Source organism: Mastomys coucha, unplaced genomic scaffold, assembly GCF_008632895.1.
Source record: "Mastomys coucha isolate ucsf_1 unplaced genomic scaffold, UCSF_Mcou_1 pScaffold4, whole genome shotgun sequence".
Classification (NCBI taxonomy): Eukaryota; Metazoa; Chordata; class Mammalia; order Rodentia; family Muridae; genus Mastomys; species Mastomys coucha.
In genome coordinates this window covers 4,149,513-4,149,885 of record NW_022196910.1, presented here as the reverse complement: position 1 = coordinate 4,149,885, position 373 = coordinate 4,149,513, and positions in this window count along the sequence as shown.

The following is a 373-nucleotide window of genomic DNA, read 5'->3' as shown; positions in this document are numbered from 1 at the left end:
CATACAGACCCTAAGAGAACATAAATGCCAGCCCAGACTACTATACCCAGCAAAACTCTCAATCACCAAAGATGGAGATACCAAAGTATTCTATGACAAAACCAAATTCACACAATATATTTCCACAAATCCAGCCCTCCAAAGTGTAATAAATGGAAAACTCCAACACAAGGAGGGGAACTACATCCCTGAAAAAGAAAAATGTAATCTTCCAACAAAACTAAAAGAAGATAGACACATGAACAGAATGCTAGCTCTAACTACAAAAATAACAGGAAGCAACAATTACTTTTCCTTAATATATATATTAATATCAATTGACTCAATTCTCCAATAAAAAGACATAGACTATCAGATTGGGTACATAAACAGG